The 22,079-nt window shown below is 36.9% G+C and overlaps 1 protein-coding gene across 3 annotated transcripts in view; it reads left to right on the top strand.

Moving 5' to 3' along the window:
* The window catches only part of LOC103154267 (leucine-rich repeat and fibronectin type-III domain-containing protein 2), a 133,885-nt gene that overhangs the window by 25,917 nt on the left and 85,889 nt on the right, over positions 1–22,079 (top strand). For all 3 annotated transcript variants that reach the window (XM_007575486.2, XM_016662390.1, XM_016662399.1), the window contains exon 2: positions 18,235–18,359. The gene's annotated coding sequence lies outside the window, so the exon portion shown is untranslated. The remainder of the gene's footprint in view (positions 1–18,234; positions 18,360–22,079) is intronic.

The raw sequence follows: 22,079 nt of genomic DNA on the forward strand, positions 1-22,079 counted from the left end.
ACCTGCTGTAAATATGTAAACCTGTATATAATTTGAGAGGACTTTTTTTTTTTTTTTTTTTTTTGCTTGTGCACTCTCTCAAAATTCAGAAGTTTTTGGAGTATTTGGCAGATATCCTTTTAATTTTTGTATAATAGCTTGGTGAATTTTTAACTCATTCCACCTGAAAGAAGACTTCAGGCAGTCTTGCTCGTAGACATGTTTTCAGCTCGGCTCAAAAGATAAAAAGGTTTCTTTACATTTGGGAAACTAAAATACAAAAGGACAATGTAACACAACACTGGTATGAAAGAAGTGATGCTCTGCCTCATTCTTGTAACACGCCAATCCATTAGTATTCTCGTACTCTAAGGCGCCAATTCTAAATGTCCCAGATAATTTCCAACTGAATCATTTGCATCAACTTAGGTTAAATAGACACACTACTATGAATGTGTGTTTGTACATGTTCGCTCCACCAAAGCCCTTGGTGCATTCCAAGTTTAGCGCTGTATTAACTTCTACAAAAACTTTCAAAGTAAGAAAGTATGGCTACACCTGGGAGCCAAACTCTAAGTTTGTGGCGGGGTTTGGGTTATTTGAAGAAAAGGCTTTTGAGTGGTATCTTACACTGAGTCTTCCAGGTTGACAATGAATAGAAATGTCACAGACACACAGGAAACTCACATTGTTTTGTTCCTCTGTAGTGTGACAGCTCAGATAACAGAACCAATCTGAGATGGCTCGGTACCATTTTGTCTCTTTAACTTCAATGATAAACCCATGAGTAAACTATTTTAACCTATGGACTCAAACCATAACATTTCAGTACATTTTTTTTTCTTTGCAGTTAGAAGTTTTTCACGAATTATATAAATTAGCTATTATAACAAGCTAGAAATCTGTTATCCATTTTTTCCCCCCTAAAAACCTTGTACAAATAATTTGCACATATTTGTGTTCAGCCCTCTTGTTTTTGACTGACACTAATGAAGTTTTGGAACAGTGGTAAAACAAAAGTCATTCTGTTCAAGCTTCTACTGATGACTTTTATTTATTTGGGGCCTATGAGCAGAATATAGAAAGTTGTGTCAATATCAATGGTTTTCATAAAACATCCCTGTGGAGGATGCTAAGTGACAAACAGCTGGTACAAAACAGCCTGCAAAGAGGATTCAATTTCCAAAATTGCAGTGATGCAAAGATGGCTTGCCCCATTCGGAGACAGAGAAAGTCAAAAACTAAAATCATCCCTGCCACCTTACCTAAAGGTTTTCTGATTCACACCTTTGTACCAGAAAAGCCATGAAATATCACATTTGATAAAGTACTACACACACTTTGAAAAAGCAAACCTGAATCTTTAAAATGAAAATAAATTGTGTGTGGTAGTTGTGCATCACTCCACTCAACGCTGTTTACTGCTTCATTTCGTTGGAAGCGGCTCTGTTGCTGCAGGCGGAACCATTTTATACTATGATTGCTTATAATGCACTGGAAACTAATGCGTTTTAAGACTTAGAAGGATGCGTAAGATTAAAGGCCAGCTTCCCCCTAACTTTAATCCTAGAACCAGAAAAATGTCATGACTACCACTGTGAGCTTGCAGAAATGGAAAATATCCAGGAGCAGAATGAGAAAATCATATCTGCATCAGCAGCGTATTAGCTGCTGGATTTGTAAGAAAAATATCCAACAGAAGCGAGGTTTTCTCTCCCATGCATTATCATACGATGCACATTTTCTTTATTTCCCTGTGTGGTGCTGCTAATCCTAAACATGTTATACTATATATGTGATCATGTGGGTGTAAGAAGGTTGGAAGCCTTGAAATAAAGAGTTAAATTGAACATCTAGAATGCTTTCCAAAGGGAGAAACCCGGTCATTGAACAGCAGCGTAAGTGATGCAGATCTAAATAAATGTCAATATTCCCATGATATCTGATAAGGCTAAATATTTTCAATTGTGGGAAATGTAGCAACAGACGCTGCTCGTGTAGGAGGCATGCTCACGGTTTGCCAAATAATCTTGCATTCCACTCCAGTTAGTGAGAAGAAAAAGCGGCAAAGTGGCTTTTGACAACAACTGCATTGGTTGTGTTTAACAAAATCTGGTGTATAATTCAATAATGTGGTCCTTAATATTTCAAAGTGTGTTGGCGTTTTAGGAAACAGCTGACGTTCAAGAATTTTGGCTGCATTTTTAGTGTCACACATATTTCCTGCCTGGGTTTCTGGACATCTAAAAAAAGAAATAAAAACTCTGTCAGGTCATTGATTTGCCGGATGAGTTTGAAATGCCTCTAATTTTCTGCCGAGGATTCACAGTTTTGGGTCAAGCTGAGAAATAGATGGTGTTTTTTTTTTTTTTTCCCACGGCTGAAGAAAGGGATGAGACAATGAAACTGACCAAAGATAAAACTTGATAATGCATCTCTGACATGTTGTAACTCTGACCATGTTATTAGAAAGAAGACTATTTTGTTCCACTCATTCAGGATGGTCCATGGTAGAGTGTCGTGAGGTGTGTTTTAATAAAACTTAAGAGGAAAGTGTTCAGCATAAAATCTAATTAGAGTAGACAACGTATCTAAAACTCATGTCTTAAAAAATAGGAGATTTGAGCAAATCCTTGACAAAGGACCCAAGAGATGCTTCATCAGTCAGGTACCCTTCTTCTGTACGACATATCTGTTTCATATTAAACTAAAGAAATGGGAGGTGGTGCTATCAGACTTAATTGCTACTTTTGACACTGCAGACTGTAGTGTCCAGTTATCACCCCAGGGACATTTGTTCCACAGTTCAATTTAACGAAAGAAGATACATTCTTTCAACCCTTTTATATGCAAATGTCTGCATGGCTCTGTCCTAGGCCTGGTCCTTTTTGTCCCATTTGGTCTTTGTATTTTTTTATTTTTATCAAATAAAGTGTTTGCCTCCCTCCTGATTTCCGTTTTTTTGTGTTTAATTGTGGTCCATCATACCTGAGTTCAGTGTCTCCAGCCACACCCAGGTCCTGTTACTGCCACACTTGTTCTCAATCAAGACATATGAATCAAACAAGAGCTGTCTGATGAAGTGTCGCACATCAAAAGATCCTCAAAAGCTCATTTCTACTATTTAGCTACTATTTACATCTTGACTTTATGTTTGTGTAAAAATATTTCTAGAATAGTTTCATTAATTTGCTACATTGTTTATTCAAATTTATCTGTTTTAGTGCAACGGTAGCACTTTAATTACTCTTGACATTATTTTTATTGTGAGTTTCTTGTATTATTTTGTTTGCTATTGTATATTGTGCAACTTTGCTTTTTGTTAAACTGATCTTGAAATGATCCATTATGAAATTAGTTTAATATGAGTTGACTAAAAACAACGGTTCCTGCCTTGTGTTCGAGAGTCTTTTTTTAATGAGCGATTCAAGCCTGCAAAAACTTATCCGGCCTGCAGGACCATGTCAAAGGATTACCAGAATCTGATTGTTTTAGAGAACATATGAAAACAGGACAGAAAATACCCTGTAAGTGAGTGAATATATGGAACAAGAGTAAAATATCAGAAAACAATTCTTATAAGAATAATTTTTTTTAACAAATGCACTGGAACTCCCACGCCATACAGGATACTTCTTAGCTACACTGAGATTCATCCAGCAGCTTTACCTCATTCTTAGAGACAATATTATTCATATTTAATTATTCATCCAGTATTGCTAAGATTATTCAGGTCACACCACTACTATCTGCGAAGAAATATTAAGGCTAGCAGAGCCAATATTGTCCTGTGCTCTTTTAATGCCAAAACCTTCTTCAAGTCTCTTCTTTTGCTTGAAAAAGATGTGGATGGCGAACCACTTGTTTAGGAAATAGAGACAGAAACAATGCCACAGTGAGTATGATAAGTCTGCTTATGCAATGAATGGATTTTCTTTTTATTGTGAGCAGAGAAAAAAAAAAAGAAAAACATTATCTTCACTAACTATTGTATCTGCCTTTTGTTCTGTGAAGAGAGCTAGTTTGTATTTAAATATTATTCTGTGACTTAACGTGCTTTGTGTTTGTTACATAAAAGAGGGGAGAATCAGTAAGAAACAAGTTGGGAGACCAAGGATTTTTAAATAAAGCAACTCATCTTATATGCATAATGCATACCAATTCAGAGGAAGCTCATTAATTTCAGATGAGAGAATCCTCTTTGGCTGCATTGGCCTGTTGTACTGAATCAGTGTGACAGTGTCATATGCTTACAGTTACGCCAGAATACACAATAGTATGTATGTAAGAAAAACAAATCATCTGTAATTTTTTTTTTCTTGCATGCAGTTCAGTTCCAGTGGTTCAGTGGTGACTCACATCAAACTTGCATGCGGGTGGTTAGCAGCATAGATCCATTATAGATTAAAGATGTTGTAAGTACAGAGTAAAGCACTATGTCTTCTTGCCCTCCAATATACCAATATGCCTCAGGCTGGGTGTTAGCATTTTAATGTTTGAAACTCAAACTGAGAGAAAAAAAAAACACTGTGTGGGAACACCTTTTTTATTGGCTTTATTGAGCAGATTTTCTTTTTCTTAAACTTAAAATATTACTTCTAGAATAACTATCCAACAATTTGCAAAACCAGCTAATCAGCTATTACTGAAGCTCACCTTTTGACTCAATGGTAGCAATGAATTCACATCCTGCAGCTCCAAAGCAATGATTGCACCTTCACTACTGTGCTTGAATGAGGATATGGTGTCTGTACTCGTTTGCTACATTTGGATTTTCCATACCATCTCTGTTTTTGTCTGATCTATCAAAAATACAATTTTCGAGAAGTCTTGTGGTTAACTTAGACGCAACTTTTTTACAACAAAATCATACTGTTTTTATTTTTTCTTTAGTAATTCTCTGTCATTACGTTTCAAACATGGTTACAGAAGCTAATAATGCAATGTCTGTACTTTGGGTTAACATTCTGGGATATTCACATGTGAGAAGACTGGCAGCTCTACACTTTACACTTTTATTTCTCTACTTCTGTTTATTGGTGGACATCCACCAATAAGTTTTGGAAATGGACCAACAGTCCTCAGATTGTTAGGTATTGACAATTGTATTTCTAAAGTCATTTCTTATATCTTACTTGCTAATAAATTTACTCCTGCCTGCTCCAGAGCAATTGAGTACCAGAACTCCTACTTTTATGAAGTTGATCAGACTTGGCAACATTTTATTGCACATTACGTTTAGCTAGCAGAAAATCACATTACATCCTGGTAATGAAAAGTGTTTCTTTTTTTCTTTTTTTTACTCTAGCTGGATTAATAATACATAGTATGTGTTTGTACCCAGCTCTGTGAGTGCTCCCCCAAGTAGCCAGATAATTATTTGTCAAATGAATTAGAAAGTATGTGGTTTTCTCAGTTTCACTTTTGGTTTCAAGCATTTACATGCTGAGGTGAGTGAATTGTAAACAGCAAAGAGAGCACATTTTTAGTGACATTATAAAAGAGTCACTGCTGCGATTTCTTTGTAGCAGCTGTAAAAGACAATGTCTCACAGCATGGCATGTGGGAGCCATGGAGCTTCTGCTCCAAAATATTGCAACCTGTTGAAATAAATTTTAGTAGCCTGGCTTAGCTCGAAGTGAAACTCTGAATGCTGCAGTTTTAAATGTGTGAGAAGGAGCAGTAATTACCAAAGGCAGCATGTCTTCCTATAACATTGAAACATAAGGCAGATACATCTATGTGACCAAGGAGTAACAACCACATTGCAGTTATGTGCTTGAACACATCAAAGTCCTTTAAGCCACCGGAAGGACAATTGAACAAAAACACATCAACATCATCTGCAACCGCAACTGAAGCAACATTCAAAATCCACAAAAAGAAATATCAGATTGCAAAGGACTGACCTCGGCTCTGCTGCTTGAAATCCCACTGCTGCCATAAGAGGCTTTACTACAGACTAGAAGCGGGTGAATAGGGATAATTTAATGAAACATTAGACAAGAGCACTCCACAGTCCTTTTAACAAATTGGTTCTTTTCAATGCCAAGCTCGCCCCAGTTTGGTTGCCTGAAGGAAGAGCTGAGTTAAAACAGACGGAAAGAAAAATAAAGCACAGTTATTGACCTGTAGCGCTTAGGCTTTGGTAGAAACAGTGACCGTAGGCTGCAGAAATTTGTAATATGAGGCTGCTGTTGAAAAAGCCACTGGTGGATTTATAAAACCCTTCCACAGGATGGATTAACTGAAACAACAAGCTGTTTACTTGAGACCAGCAAAAGCGGAGGCACACTTTTTTCACAGCTACATACAGATGGCCTCCTGGTAATCGGACCTTTTCAGTGCCATTGCGGTGTCAAAGATAGCTGCCCTTTTAAAGATATTGGCAGGTCTCAGGGAAACATATTTGAAGCGTCACTAATTAGATTCACCCCTCATTGCCTTTCTACTCTTCTTAAGCTCAAGCTTTAAAGGAGGCCGGAATGAAGCTTTGAATTAGCTTAATGAGATTCCCAGGCACATGACTTGGATTTCACGTGGAGAGAGAGAGAGTCATCAACAGGCAAACTGTGCCAATATGACATTATGATGATTTTTGTTTGCGCCCCCATTCAAAGGCACAGTGAAAAATATGCATGTGTTCTAGTGTATTTGTGCTAAACATGTCCAATATTGAGGGTATAGAAAAAGGTTGAGATTAAAAGGATGATTTCATGGACATTCATTGGGTTGCACCACAATGTTCTTGAGCTCTTTTTCAACTTCTAAGATTGTAAATATCTTGCATTTGAGTTTTCAGGGAATATTTAGCAGTTCTAATCCAGCTTTCTTCTCTAACTAACCTAGTCTAAATGCACTCATGGGCTGCTTACCATTTAGCAAATTATTTTCCAAACTCTGGTCCTGCATGTTTTAGATGTGTCTTTGCTTCTACATAATTAAGAATCATAAATAGCATTAACAGCTTGTTAATAAGTTCTGCAGAAACCTGCTAAGAGCTTATTAGTGTAAGACAGTAAGTAAGTAAGACAATAAGTAAGTAAACTTTATGTATATAGCACTTTTCACAGGTCAAAAACCAGAAAAGTACTTTGCAATAAAACAATCATAAATACAATAGATAAAGATGTTAAAGGAAAATCAAACAGCATACTTATAATATCATGCAGTAGAAAACTAGTTAAAAGTCAGTCTGAATAAATAAATCTTCAGCTGCTCCTCAAAAGAATCAACAGAATCAAAGCATCGCAATGATGGAGGCGGCAGTTTGCACAATCTGGGGGCCACTGCTCTAAGAGATTTAACCTCTCTACCTCTTTTGGTAGAGAGGTAACCTCTTTTGTCTTCAAATTTGTATGCAGAACCAATAACAGCCTTTGAGTGAAAGATCTTAGATTGAAGTGTGGGTTTTAGAAAGTTAGAGATGTAGGCTGGGGCTTGACCACACAGGGCTCTAAAGGAAAAGACAAAAGAAACTCTAAAATATAGCAGTAACCAATGTGAAGAGAGTGAAACTAGAGAAATGTGCTGTCTCTTCTGTGTTGGCAAAAGCCTTGCAGCACCATTCTGAACTGACTGAAGACAGTCAAGAGCTTCCTTATTCCAACACAAAAAAGGCTGTTACAGTATTTAAGATAAGATTAAATAAAAGCATGAATAATCATCTCCACTTCAGCTTTTGACACCAGAGATCTTATCTTAGAAATATGTCTTAGCTGAATAAAAAAAAAAGCTAACAGGAGTAAATATAGATATCATTGAAAGATTGTTTCAGAAATTTATTTTAAAAAAGTGAAAGTTATCATATCGACTCATGACACACAGCGATATAATTTAGGTGGTTATTTTAGCTAACTTCAATGACAGCTTTATGGGGGAAAAAATCTAATATTTAATTTTTCAGAAATTAAAAGAAATTAAAATACTTATTTTTTTAATAGACAAGCTTTGTTGTTCTAATGGTTTTTTTTTCTATCAGTTGAATATGTTGGGCCATTTGGAGGTCAAATTCATACATAGCAAACATTATCACTGGAAGTTCTTGACCCTGTCATAACATATAAATAATAATGTAACTACTAGTTGAATCAGTTTTATGTTGAAACTAATGAAACTAGTAGTTACATTACTAGTTTCATCTATAGACCCTTTTCACATGACGTCACACAACCTCCGTTTTGGCTCGAAGCTGTGTATCCTTAGTTCCGGTGTACATAGTAAGTAACGATAAAGTNGTTTTCTTCTGCCTGAATTCGTTGAGTGAATTTAGTGTTTTCATAAGATGTAACCAGTGGTGGGAAGTACAAGTACTTCATTACTGTACTTAAGTACAATTTTCGTGTATCTGTACTTTACTTAAGTAGATTTAATAATGGGTACTTTCTAGTTTTACTCCACTACATTTTACAATAAGTATCTGTACTTTCTACTTAACTACATTTCTACAAAACCGTGGCGTTACTCGTTACATCCAAGTCGCGTTGCTCGATTTGTCCGTTAAAATGTGAAGTTCAGGGTCTTAAGGTGGCGCCGTAAAATCCAAGCAATAACATGACTTAGTGTCTGTTGTCACCCATCGCCTCCACCTTTACTCGCACGCGGAGCTCCAGACATGCGCAGTGGTTTCCTCTGAGCGGGAGAAGATGTCTAACTAATCGTCAGTAATATAATAGCGCTGCATAAATCATAAGATATGGCGACATGTAAAATAAGCAGCGCTTCACTTTCACAGACGGTGGGGACTTAGTCCAACTTTTAGCGTCACTTGGAAGGAAAGCTTAAAGAAAGGTAAGATCTGTGGACGTGATGCTAGCAAAGCTAGCTGTACAGAGACACACATGTTGCATCTGTGATGAAAAAAAGTTGTCATGCGCTGAATTATTGTGTGGAGGTGTTGACTGAGGTGTCGCAAATATGGGACAACACTGTGACCAAAGTCTGCATTTATATGACATTCAGGAACGATCCGATTCTTCTGGACGGATCTTTACTGATTAAATTTATTTCAGCTCTAAGTATTTAATATCTAGGTGTTTTATGGGAATGTGGATCTTTCAGATCAATTTGATAAGCAATTTTGATTGGTAAAACTTAATTTTTTGTGTCACGTAGCGCAGGGTGGTGGTCTTGACTTGGTCTCGGGTAGACCTGTTGTCTTTACAACTCTGCTCCGTGGCTCCTTGGTTGCATGTCCTCCCTCACCCACCTTCTTTCCATCCCCTTTCTGTTGGATTTCTTTAAAAATAAAAGCCACCAATGACAAAACAAGTGAAGTTCATGTTATGTTAGGACAAGAGTCAAGATGTTTCCATCCCTGAAATTATGATGCATAGAATCAAGTCTAAACTATGTTACAGAGTAAACATAATAAAAACATGCTTTATCTGTGGCATTGTTCATTAAAATGGCACATTTCTAATGTATTAAAATTAAATATGATCAGTTCACTTAATGATATTAGTGATTAGGTAATATATTCAGCAAGTACTTTTACTTTTAATACTTAAGTATTTTTTAAAAGCCAGTACTTTTTTACTTTTACTTAAGTACAAATGTTAATGTGGTAGTTTTACTTTTACTTAAGTACATTCTTTGAGTACTTTCTCCATCACTGGATGTAACACAACATCATCAAAACTAACTGAAATACACTTCATGTGTAAGGAACCAACATATTTCCCCTTTTCAGTCGATAGTTTCACAAATATATTCACTTTCGATCTAACCATGCTTTGTTTTTTAGTTCTAAGATGGCCTTCCATAGCAACGCCATTGTTTCTCCTGGTGCTGTCAGTATGCCTGAATTTGGATCCCTTAATGTTTTATAATCCCAAGAAGAATGTAAATAATGACTAAAACTGAAAAAGAAACTTTTGGCACAATTTTTCCTAAACTTTTCAGTCAAAACTTTAATCCAACATTTCCTGCTGTTGGGTGAGTTAAGGTTTTTCCTCCCTGTGGATTAAAGGATTTTAGGGTTGCAACACTTTTTCATCCGAATAAAGTCACAGCTAATCCAGCTAAACTTGGATCATTCACAATGTAAACCATGGGTTGACCTCATGTTTCTGGATCCTACTGATCTGTTTCATGTGATGCGTCAGTAATGTGTTGGTGAGATCCTGGCAGTGAGCAGGGGATTATTTTTATTCCTACATTTGTTTGGTGTATTTGCTAAACTTACTGGGGATGCTGCACGAGGGGATTTACCAGGTTTGCAACGCTTGCTTTTTTTGGAAGCAACTTTTTTTTTTTGTCATGGTTGTGTGCTTTTTTTAGGGTAAAGTGTAGCTGCACCTGTCCTGCCAAATACACAGCCAGCAGTCAGGGAGACAAATTAAAACAATTTCTGCAGTTAGTCTGCTAACTATTTTCAAGACTCAGCGAGAAACAAAGTTAAGAAGCCGGAGAACTGCAGCAAAGTATGGGGTTAAAGGACTAAATTCAGCTTTGTGTGGACTTGGTTTAAAGACTGTGTAACCAAAGCAGTTTTAATACAGATCCATTGAGCATCCGCTATGTTAAGTTGGTACTTAACACAACAGTCATGCTGTTAAGGGCATGATTTAAGAAGGAAGACAATATGAGTTAATATAAGAAAATATTTTCTAATATTTCTTTAACAGCTACAGCATGGTTCAGGTTTGAACAGACTGCATTTCCATATTTAGACATTCATTTCGTGGAAAGCTAGGATGGGCAACTCTAACGAGTGTTGATGTCCTGTAGATTTATGACGTGCTCCTGCCCCATAACCCCTAATTCAGATAGTTGAATTATCGACTCAGCTTTCAGTGAAGTTCTACAGAAACCTGCTAATCACACACTCAATTAAAATCAGTTGTGACCGAGGAAGATGCGAGACTCTAGCTCTTAAGGACTTACTGCAGTTTAAATGAATTAAATAATCCAACTGCAAGTTAAAGTAATAAAAAGCAGCATTAAAGTGATGTGTGCATTAGTGCATCGATAATCACCATCAATAATACAGGATGGGAATCGCATAATTCAACCTACATACAGTGAATTATAAGGTGCTTATTTATACAAGTACACCTACCGGGTCACTTTATTAGGTGCAGTCTTTCCACAACAGAAACAGCAAATCATGCAATCTGACCAATGGTAACAACCTAATGCATTCTGGAATATGTGTTTTAGTTCACTCGAGATGTCAAAATGGGTGAGAAAAGGCTTTTCAGTGACTTTGCTTCTTGGTGCAAGACGGATTGTTCTGAATATTTCAGAAACCAGTGATCTACTGGCATGTTCATTCACAACTCTCCTGGGCTGACAGAAAGTGGTATGACAAGAAGGACATTTCCAACTGATGATGGATGTGTGGACAGAAATGTTTTGGTGAAGTTGGAGTACAATAGGAAGAATGGTTCCACTAATTGTGCAAACAATGTTGGCCAATAAAGCCATTATGATCTTAATTACAACCAAAGTACGTAAGATATTGTCTCCGAATGCACCACTTGATGAAACCTTGAAGTTTGCCTATACCAGGTGTAACCCCTGTCAGCTAAGAGTAAGTAGGTGAGAATGTAGCGTTATTAACATTTCAGGTTCCTGTTGGCAGTGTGACGGTGTGGGGGATGTTTTCTTGGCTTAGTCAGGGTCACTCCAGTACCAATTGACGACTGCTTTACTTTTCTATCACTTTATGACCCCAGTGTACCCATCTTCTCATGGCCTGTTCCAGCAGGATAGTTCTCCATGTTGCAAAGCTGAAAATCATCTCAAATGGGTTTCCTGAACATAAAAATGAGGTAATGTTCTCCAATGGCCTAAGGAGTCACCAGAGCTAAATCAATTAGGGCCTCTTTGGGATGTGGTGGAACAGGAGAGTCTTCATTGATGTGGAGCCAACAAGTCTGCTGCAACTGTACAATATTGTCATGTCAATATTGATCAAAGTCTCTGAGGACATTTCTGATACGTTGTGGTATAAAAATGCCTCATAAAATTAGTGCTGTGTAGCAAGGCGTAAGCAATAAAAACACGCCAGAGAATATATATTTTTAAGTGTAACTGATTGTTAGCTAAATTAATCAACACGGGGCGTGTTTTTGTTTAGACCCAGCTGCTTGATTTAGGCATTTTATTTTGGTTGCTATGACAATTTTGCACAGTGTACATCAAGTTTGATCAGTTTGATACTCTGCTGTTTTAATCGAAATGGCTTTTGACAATATACTGAACCATGAAATGTTAAAAAATGTCCCACAGTGTTTGATCATTGCTTTAAAAAATGTTAAGACTAGTACTAACATAAATAATTTCTGCTATAACTAAAGTTGCGTAACATAATAACTCTCAGCCAAGAAGGTAATTCTTCTTGAACATGATCAGTGGTAAGCCCTTTTATTTTAGGAGCCATGTTCAATTATGCATACCAGCAATATTTGACCATATGGATGGGTTTTCACTGCGTCCAGGTTCACTCTTGGCATAGATTCTAGTGATCAACATGCAAAAGCTCACAGAATTGTAGGGATCTCAGAAAAATAAGGGTGGGAAAAATGTGGGTTAATCACGTTACATGTTTTCCTAAAAAAAAAATCACGCAGCTCCAGTTATTATAACAAGACGAGTGCATCATCCCAAGCTTGCTCTGAAATGTAAAATTCTGAGTAGTTTCATGTCTGAACTCTGAAATATCTTCCAAATGCGTCACTTATCTGCCAGTGTGCTGTAACTGGAGGAAGAACAAGTGCTTCTTCTATAATGTCACCAGAAGATAACAAAAGCATTGATTGTAGCCCATGTGTCATTCTATTGTTGTTGTTCATGTTGTTTTAACAGCACTTATTTAATCATAGAGCTGCATTATCACACCCTTGTATATTTATGTCTTGTTTACACTTACTGATTGCGTGGTATACAAAATGCTAATTGTGGGAAGTAGTCTTGCGTACCGTTTAATCACTGCTCTAGCTGATAATTAGGAGCAAAAAAAAAAAAAGAATAGAGCCAACTCAGACAAAATGCTGCCAATGACAGAGACTGCATGTTCTGGCTTTGTTTGTGCGTCTGCCCGTCTGTGCAGGGGAACCGATTCTTCGACCTCTGCATTTGATTTAACCAGAGGAGCGGTTTTGTCTTCATTACTCTCTCGCTGTTTTTCCGGTGTGACACTGGGAGGTTAAGAGTTGTCTACGGATGCTTATTTTGTGTCACTTTGTTGCAGGAGTTGATCAGATAAGAAGATGGTAAACAAGTTGCGTTTAACCGCTACAAAATGCTCATACTTTAGACTTACGCTTACCAGTGGGAGATCAATGTTTTGCAGTGTCAGAGGTTTGGCCCACACTCTGCTACTGCCATATAAATAACAAATTCTTATTCTAAATTCCCTATAGAAGCAGCCGTTCTCTGCTCTGATATGTGGAAATGCTTGCAGCTCTGAGATATGCTCTGTACTCGCCGACTCCATGTCTCTGTATGAGTCCACAGGCTTTTTTGTCAGGTAATGCTGATGAGCAGAACATGGAAATCACATTAAACCCTGCATGAATCATCATCCGTGTGCATGGGAGGCTCGGTAGGGGAGCATTAAAACCTCCTCATGGAAGCGTAACTTTGATCAAGAGCGTCCGGCAACGCAGTAAAGCCATAAGCTGCTGTATCTGCCATGCTCAGATGGGTCAGGGACAAGTTGTCTTGAGTTTTACCAAGCACTTCAAAAGCTCCAGCTATTCATAAATGTTTCATCCTGTGTTAAGTCAGTGTTTACAATCTGCTCAGAGGAGCATTTTGACGTCAGTAGATTGTGAGAAGTGAGGCTGAGATAAGCTGTTTTTTTTTGTTTTTTTTTACACCTGAGGGCTACACCGGAAGGATATCACAGTCACAGTGTGGCTCATTTGACTGGCTTGGATTTTTATTTTCACGAGAGTGAATGAACACAATGTCTTTTGAGACTCTAATATGAAATCTTCATTGCTTCATGTTTAATATTTTATGACTTTATAGTCTTCACCTAAAGTAGACGGCTGCTACAGCTCCCTATCTGGCGCAGAAATGTTTCCCCCGAGTGTCCCTTCTGTTGTAAATGAACTAAATTGTTGTAAATGTAAATTAATTTAATGTCCTCACATTTGTCAGGCTGAAAAGGGGGCTGACAGGTGCCATAAGAAGCTTAACAGCAAGGTAAATCTGCTCAGTGACAAAGCTTAGCTAGCCTGGGTGCTATTGTAAATGTTTAATCCACTCACCTACATGCTTACATATTTTGTATACAGAGAGTGTTAGACATGCTCGAACCACACAGTGCCAAAGTGATAATATGTCATGGAGAGGCTGTCGTCCCAAACTGTTTGAAATGAAATTTCATTTAAAAACAAAGAATTGTATATTTTACTCAGAATTTTTTGTGAACGTTTACTCAAAGTACCCTTTAAACGAGTTGCTGCTGACATTTATTTTTCCTTTTCGGTCATACTTAAATATTTTAAATCGGCAAATGTCAATATCAGAATGAGTACTCTGAGTAAAATCAAAAAGCAATTTTCAAATGATGTTTCCATCATAAAGCTGGTCAAACAATCCTGGCCCTATATGTAAAAATAAATAAATAAATAAATAAATAAATAAATAAATAAAGAAAGAATTACCCTTCCTGTTAAATACTGCAATAACATATATTTTTTGGAGAGTTGAGTTCATTTTCACTTGTCACACCCAGGTCTCATTACTTCCTGACTTGCAGAAAGAAATAACCTGAACTGGGGGCTAAAAGACCTCAAAGGGAAACACATTATGCTCTAAATCTGCAGCGTCAGTCTGTTAAGTGGTTACACAGGCCTTGCAAAAGCTCTGGGACTCCTCCAAGTCACAGTGCGAACAATAATTCACAAATAGACTAAAGAAAAAGCAGCTCAGAATTTTTTAAGTGTGACCCACGTACAAACATTATTCCAAGAGTGCATCGACAACTCATCTAGCACAGCATCTTAAGCTCTGCAGGCCTCACCTTCCACAGTCAAGGTCAGAGTCCCCAAATCAGCAGGAAGGCAAAAAGGCATCCGTCAACGAGGCTCAAAACTGAAACCACTGCTGAACCAGAGCTACCCCAATATTTATATCATTAGGCTCTGGGGTTGCATTTTATTCAAGGTAGCTGATCTTCAAAATGGTTTGAAAAGCTGAAATGTTTATGTATTACACAAAAACAGAAAACAGAACAAACCTGCATGGGGGCAAATACATTTTGTAGCTCAGCAGACTAATGGAGTTTTTGCATGATGCTGCACTAAAATTTAAATATGGCAGCTGTTAATGACATAGGTAGTCCTGTTATGGTTCTCCATCTGTGTGAATCTGGTCAAATCTGGTCTTTTGTGCACATTTTTATACATTTAATTTTTGTACAGTTAATCTAACTTTAAAGAGTTTGTTTTTCTCTATAATAATATAACTAATAATCTTTTGGACCAGGCTCTTGGTAGTATTTCACTGAGAGTTGTGGTGTCAACCTGCCAGAGTCTGAGCACAACTTTCTTTTGCTAATGGAGCTGAAGAACAATCTACTGAAGCAAACACGGAAAGGTGACTCAAATAAGGCAACAGCGAGACAGGCACTTGAGTAGAAAATATAAGACAGAGCAGGGGGTGGACTCAAGCTGATGTGTTTGTTTTCCATTGCAGGTTTCCAGTAGAAATGTAGGCAAACACATTTTAAGTCTCCAATGCAAAAGAACATACATGCTGTCACCTTGCATATAATTCTGAGCAGAAAAGGCACCCTGTCACATGTTGTCTCTTTATTTTTGCTGCATTTTTTATTTTTATTTTTTTATTAGATCTGAAAAGGCCGCAGGTCGGTATCTGAAGTAATAACTCAGGGCAGGTACGGAAACTGGTGAATCATGCGGAATAACGACGTCTTTACCCGTTTGACAAACAATATCATGGTCTCTATCCCTCTTTTGAAATTATTCCTGTAAACATTCAGGGATGACATCAAGTCGTTTTTGTAGGTGGAAGACTGAGGCAGCTGTCAAAGACAGAAGTAAGGCTGTTTTATTTAAAATTATCCACCACAAAGTGGACAGCTTAAAATGATCCAGCTTGCGGAGCTTTTTGGCATGATTCATTACAGGACAAATAGAAGCTGACTTGTGTTAATTGGTGATGCATTGGAACATATACCACCCCTCGTTAACCTTTCATCATGTGTGTTTGTGCAGTGAAAGCTCAAAGCAAAGTGCGTCAAGGGCTTTCCATTTTAATTAGCAACTATTTGATAGTGCTGGATTAAAATCATTTGGAGGGTATCATGTTAAGTGTAAATTTATGGGTCAAGAGTAGGCGAAAGGCTCAATTTAATACTTAGTTACATATAAAAAAAAAAAAGACTTAATTCGACAGCAAATTTGGGATTGAAACTACAACCAAAGGAGGCTTTTTCAGGTTAAGTAATTAGGTTTCTGTTTGAAAAATTAGACTCAAGGGAATCTTAAAAATGAAATATAACTCTTATTTTATCTGTAATATTTAACCGAATCGGTGAGGTTTTGTGGATGATTGTGTTAAAAACTAAATGAGAATAAAAGAAGAACAAGATTTGAGACGGATGACTTGTATTTACAAATGACATAAAGCAAATTAAGGATTTCTTATCAGCAAAGCTTATGACTCCAAAACAAGAGTCACAAAACTCAGCTTTAAATGAAAAAAAAAAAAAAAAGCCACACCCTTGGAATCTATATAATTTGTGGATGTGCTCTGTTGGGGGGAAATGATGGATATACTCATCTGACATAATATTATGACCACTGACGCGTTAAGTGAAAAACACTGTTTACCCGACTTTGCAAATTGTTAGGTGGGACATTTTAGGCAGCAAATCTACATTTTATTGGTTTAGTGACGTTGACTTGACAAGTCAACATCCAAATAAACGTTGGGTTGTACCGAACAAACAAGTCCAATCCATAGAGCTCCCACCTTGGAACCAGTTGGACTTTAAGGATCTGCCACTAACATCTTCATCAGTGTCATGGATTCCTTGTCTCAAGGCATATTAGGCATAGTAGGCATAATGTTACACCTGATCAGTGTCTATTAAACCTGATACTTTTAGAAAAAGCTTTACATATCTGCTTATTTTCCATACCAGCTTTCATTGTGTAATGTTTTTTTTTTATTTTTTTTTATTTTTTTATACTCAATTGGAAGAAATGAGATTTCAATGAAGAGGCGATCAAAACAAAATCACCCGTAAGACCTAACTTTAGCAAAGTGAAGCCAAGGAGATGGGTAGAAATCAATAAAGGCATGTGTCATAAATTATTAATATCCTTGAGAACACGTATGGATGGCGGTGTCATGCTGTAATTGGCACGGCACTTAGTTCAAACTGAGTCCGACTTCGTGTTGAGTGATGTAAGCTGTCGGCACCTGCCTAGAAAAATGCTAAAGCTATTTACAAGGGCAGAGTGATAAATGTGTGACTTCGGTTTAAGTTGACCCAAGTCTGGATGATGGGGCACCGCTGAGGGAAACGATCGGTTCACTGGTGGAAGAGGTTTTAATGCACATAAACCCAGTTAACCTTTAACTGGTGGTACAAGAACAAAACAGTAAAAGCACATGAGCTGCTATAAAGGCCCACTTTCAAGGCATTCAATTATGAAGTCAAATTTATTTTAAATTATGTTTGATACAGCATTCTTATAACCGAAGGTGACACAGTTACTTGCCTGTGCTGTAAAATGACTCGATGTGCCTGGAAATTACATGAAACTGCCCCTTTAATTAAACTCTATCAAAATTTTGGTTTTGTTGGTCTATCATGTCGCAAGAAATAACTTTTTATTTATTTATTTCTTGATGCTGAAATATGAATTTGGATTATGTGAAGGTCATTTGAGCCCAAGTCTTTTTTTTTATTTTTATCAGATGCAAAACAAAGATTGATGTGTTTTCGACTTGGATAGACACCCGGTATCAATGGTTTATGATTTACATTTCCTGCAAGTTCAGGCCTTTGCGATTTGAGACAGCTTGCAGAAACACGTTCAAAACATGAAGCATTTATAGCTAAAAAATAAATAAATAAATAAATACAAACCTGCAAATACTGCCTGAGGTAAACATATAATCACTATTTGAACTGCAGAGATTTGCAAGGCTAAAAGAAGCCTTCCCATTCTTTCTTTCTAAATAAAAAGATAAGGCGTCACAAAAATGTCAGTGCAGTGCCGTTTCTCATCCCCTGTGTCCTCCGTTGTCTTCCTGCAGGTAAAAGATTGAACGGATGAGGCGGAGGACGTCTTCCCCGGCACAAACGCACACAAATATTGTAGCATTCATCCGCGGGGGGAGGAGGACCTGCGACTCACTGTTGCCCAAAGGAGAAATTCAAGGTCAGTGAACAAAGTTTGTCTTTGTTTAAACAGACCAAGAAGGCTTCCCTCTTTCCGCTGGTTGTTTGTGTAAAGAATTGGGATGATAATATCTCAGTGGCAGCCCCCATCACGTACAAGAACAAATACAGGCGAATACGTTGCTTGCATTTACCTCTCAACTTTTATCTCTGCTCTTTTTCTCTATTTGTCCTTTGTTCATTTCTTCCTTATTTTCTTAATATTTTCTGATCTGTTTTATTCCATTTTGTCCGTCTTGCTACCACTCTTTTTTTTTTTCTAAACTTAGCTCAAGTAAAGACAAGAATAAAGCCTAAAATATGCATCATGTGAAACTTTGTGAACATGAGATATACAAATAAGACCAGATCAGAAGAACTTGGGTAAAGTTAAAGTGTTACCTAAGGCTATTTTGGAAACTCTGAATGCAGATTTAATTTGTTCAAAAAGGCAATTTGTATCTTGAAAATCTGCATATGAAAACATTTTCCCTATTAAAAATATGCAAAATTAAAATTCGTGCCAATATGCCAAGGAAGTCCAGTTAAGGGCTGGCTCATTAAAAAGGCTTATGACCATAAAAGCAAACATTTTAATGACTCAGATTTGCAGTTTTAGCATCATAAAACCAAATTAATTACTGTTTTTCAGTTGATGAATTCAGATATTATGCACATTTTAGGTAATAGATTCAACATGCAGAACCTTGAAAATTTTAAATGAAATATGTCTTTTGAAAATAGTATCAGGTCTATCAATTTCTCTAAATTAATTCTGACATAATTCATGTCCCCCCAAATTAAACTCTTCAATTCAATCCTTGGTTTTTCAGCATGTACATCTTAGACTGTGATATTAGTACATAATTTTATTGTTCCATTCATATCTACTTTTTCATATTCTTACTGTTTTTACTTAGTAAATATGACTAATTTGAGTTTCATCATAATTTTATCCTTTTCTACTTCTAGTTTACTGATTAAAGTCTTTAACTTTAAGGTTGAATTTTTTTCTCTTTATAAAAAAAAAAAAATTATAGACTAGACAAATCTAGACTAGATTATACAACAGTGGTGAGATTTGTTCTTGTTTCATAGAAATATTGTTCAAATCTTACATTATTGTGCTAAACTCCATAGCATGTTGCATTCCTCTGGTGATCTAAATGCATCGCTACTAGTAAACTGGGGTTTACTAGTCGTACAGTTTGGTCGTACAGATGTCTGTAAAAGCTAACTTGTGTGTAAGTTATGCAGCACAAGACAAGTGCTGTGATGTCAGTTTCAGCTGCTGTCGAAGTTGAAAATAGCCAGCAGCAAGCTTGGAAAGCTTTCTTTTTACTTTTCTTATTGAAGCCTTCTGCTTCTGTTTTTCACTTTTTTTTTTATTTTTCCCAGTCCTATGTGCCCCCTTTGTCCTCCTCCTTTGTTTGAGTTTGTTTTCCTTTCTTTTTCAACCTCCCTGCATTTTCTCCTTCCTCCACTTCTCTTCTCCATTCTCACTTTCTTCCCCTGTCCTTCCTACTGTTCTCCATTTCCCTCCTTAGCATTGTCTTTGTCCAAAAAAATAGAAAATCACTTATCAACTCTCCAAAACAAACACTTTATTGTCAAAGGACTCGTTTCCCTGTGAAGTCCACACTCTGAGAAGAATTTGGATTTTAATTGCTTCCCTATAGATCTGTGTCTCGTTGAAAAACTGGGCTAATTGCATTAGTAGATTAAATGCTGCCAGCTTGTGTTACTGCAGCGAGCATGCTGGAGTGCTGCATGTGTTTTAGTGAATGGAAAAATAATAAAGGTGATAGCCAGGATGTCTGTCTGGTTCATGTGACATGCTTTTCAAAAAGCTTTTAATGTGTCATTCATGACAGGTTGTCTTCTTTCACACGTCAACGCTGCATGTGCATCACATTGGACAAAGTCGCTTTGACGTGGTTAATGAAAACACTTCCTACCAGGGGCAAAAATCCATTTCATTTTTATTTATTTTTTTTGGGGGGGAGGCAATAAATAGGAACATTTCAGATTTTCCTATTTAAAAAAAAAAAAATCCCCTTTCTTTCATGCTCTCTGGTGAGGATTGAACCCTCGGCTTGTTAAATAATGTTTTTAAAAAGTAATAATAGTAGTTATAGCAATGTTCTCTATTTATTAGTCTATGTTCTTCCTGAAAACAGTTTTTTTTTTCCTGTTCAATCAGCAATGTCAGCAATGGTATTATACACCTTTATGGTCACATCTCAGAGTTTATTTTTCACCTGCTCTAATTTCCACTATAGTCCATCAAAGTATAGCTTCACAATAAATTGAAGATGAAAGTAAGTTCCAAAATTGTAAAGGAAATACGTTCAAGAGCAATCCAATATCAAACTACTCTAGACAATATAACATGTCTCCCTCCCATCTGTGTTATGTTTGTCACTGAAAAAATAAAGTACAGTATATGTCAACCAAACTGAAACATTTCCACCTCATAGTGTCTTTATAATACACTCCAAAATAATATAATTATTTTTTATAACACTGACGTTATAAAAAAACAACACTTTTTTATAACACTCAATGCCTGTGTCTGATTCTCTATGTGCACAGTTGACCTGACTTTGCCAAAAGAGTGATATAGAGCATTTTCCTAAGCATTTCATTCCTTTTTCGTTGACATTATCAAAATGCCTTCATAAAACTGTGGTCTTGCCCAAAGAAGCAGAGCAATGTTCACCTTCTTAAACAATCAAAGCTGAACAATTTTTGACATCAAAATCAGATATCTGTCAAATTTAATATCTAAGTCATGTGATGTCATCCTACAAGAAAATAATCAAAACTCTAACCTCAAACTCAAATTTTAAATATTTATATGCATTTCTAGAAACAAATCTCGAAATGTCACTAAAATACGAATTAGGCTTTTATCTGACAGATGTTTTTGAAAAATCTGTCCTCTTTATTTTCCACCCCTCTTTTCTGTCATCTCTTTTTCCTCAGTCCGCAGGTGAACTCTCTTTTTCTGCTCCGTCTTTCTCTCATTTCCCTACTCATCCTCCTCTTTCCACTTCTCTCTTCCTCGTTTTCCTCCCCCTGTCTTTTTGTGTCCTCCCCTGTCCTCTTTCTCTACTGCTATATCACACATTTGAGCTTGCTAAGCATCACAAGCTAGGCTATTAGCTCAAGCAGAAAGTTGATTTAAAAAAAAAAGAAAAGAGGTTGATTTTGGACAAAACAGGAGGAAAGTCATTTTCATGTTACAAGCTTGTACATGTTGAGCATGACTTACACATTGGAGTGGTTTCTTCAGTGAGTGAGGTTGTTGCTGCTCACTGAGAAAGAGCTGCAGACTAGTTGCTGCCATGCAAGGAGAGCAGTGAGAGAGGCCACCTATGGCTGCACTGAAGAAGTTACAAGTTCAGCAGCTGAGATGGAAGAAACTATGGATGCAAGAACAAGTATTGCCCAGGTTTTTCACCAGTCACGGCATGATGGGTGAGAGTCAATGAGAAAGACACTGCTGAAGAAAACCCATGTCAAGTCTCACGGAGACTCCATGGCCAAGTGGAAGAAAGTTCTTTGGTCTGATGAGACTAGGGCTGTTGTAAATGAATATTTTAGTAATCGAGTAATCTATCGATTATTCTTACGATTAATCGAGTAATCAGATAAAAAATAAATAAAATGAAATATTGGTAAATCTGGCATAATACCGGTGTTACTATCAGATATC

This window comes from Poecilia formosa, unplaced genomic scaffold, assembly GCF_000485575.1.
Source record: "Poecilia formosa unplaced genomic scaffold, Poecilia_formosa-5.1.2 Scaffold8, whole genome shotgun sequence".
NCBI lineage: Eukaryota > Metazoa > Chordata > Actinopteri > Cyprinodontiformes > Poeciliidae > Poecilia > Poecilia formosa.